The 1195-nt window shown below is 30.4% G+C and overlaps 1 protein-coding gene across 1 annotated transcript in view; it reads left to right on the forward strand.

Annotated features, from left to right (window-relative positions):
- Positions 1–1195, forward strand: part of LOC106464914 (WD repeat-containing protein 43-like) — a 62270-nt gene that overhangs the window by 25555 nt on the left and 35520 nt on the right. The window lies entirely within an intron of this gene.

Here is a 1195-nt window from a genome sequence, read left to right on the forward strand (position 1 = left end):
AGCTGAAAGGTCAATATAATAAATATATATAATTGTATTATGTTATGATATTTTCGCTATTTAAACTAAACATTTGTGTTTTCATGTTATAATCTGTAGTCATTCTAGAACAAAAAAAGCATAATTTATATTTATTTCCTACTTTTTTATGAAGGTTATGAGGTTGGTCAAATTGACTGAACCCATATAAAGGTTTGATAGTGAAAATAACAGATAAAATATAAAGATATTGCATGTGAAATTTGAAAATTTTCTGATGCATAGAAGTATTTTTAACCTCATAATCAAAATGAATTTGCATGTTAGATAGTGAACATTCCAAAAGAAAAAAGGCATGAGAAAAACTTAATTTAAAAAGATTGATATTTTGTCTACAAAAGCTATACAATGTTTACTGATAATCTGCAAAATTTTATGAAGATACTCTTCGTAATTTAAAAGTTATAGCATGAAAACTATAACAAGCACAAAATGGTTACAGAATTTGTTCCTGTGGCATAGCCCATGCTGAAAGATTTAACAAAGTGCCATTCAACACGGTATTGTGTACTTTGTCAGTAATCAATTATTCATTTTAGCCCATTGCTGATTTAGCAATGGTTCATGGTAGAGGAGAGTGAGTACCAGATACAGAATACTGATAAAATCTGTATATATGTGTTTCAGAGGTTTCAAAGATTATACAAATGTAATATGTATACTGTAAGATGGACAGAGGTATTTTTCTTCACATGAAAATCACCTTGCACTCTGACTTGACATAGTCTTGAGTCAGTCTGACATTGTCAATTCACATACATATCATGTAACTTGCATGATTTTTTCTGTGTTTAACAAACTTGCATATTTTACTAAAAACTTGCCAAACTTGCAGATGCATATAGTAAATTCAGAATTACAGTGAATATTCATTATCTAATATTGGGTCAAATAATGGCTGGAGACGGCTTAAATGGGTAATGAAGAAAAACTTTAATATAAGTTTAACATGACAGCAAATGTACAATGTTTCGACAAGGTTTTGTCATCATCAGGTACAAGTAATTTACACTGATACGGATATATATATACAGTATTGAACAAAGAAGTCACATGACCGGAACTTTTGTGAAACTTAGAAGAGGTATCTAGGCCCCCCGGGGTGTTGGTTTAGAGTAGGTTGTTTGTTCAATTAAGATGGATTCCTGATTTCTGC

This window comes from Limulus polyphemus, unplaced genomic scaffold, assembly GCF_000517525.1.
Source record: "Limulus polyphemus unplaced genomic scaffold, Limulus_polyphemus-2.1.2 Scaffold1780, whole genome shotgun sequence".
In the NCBI taxonomy this organism is placed as follows: domain Eukaryota; kingdom Metazoa; phylum Arthropoda; class Merostomata; order Xiphosura; family Limulidae; genus Limulus; species Limulus polyphemus.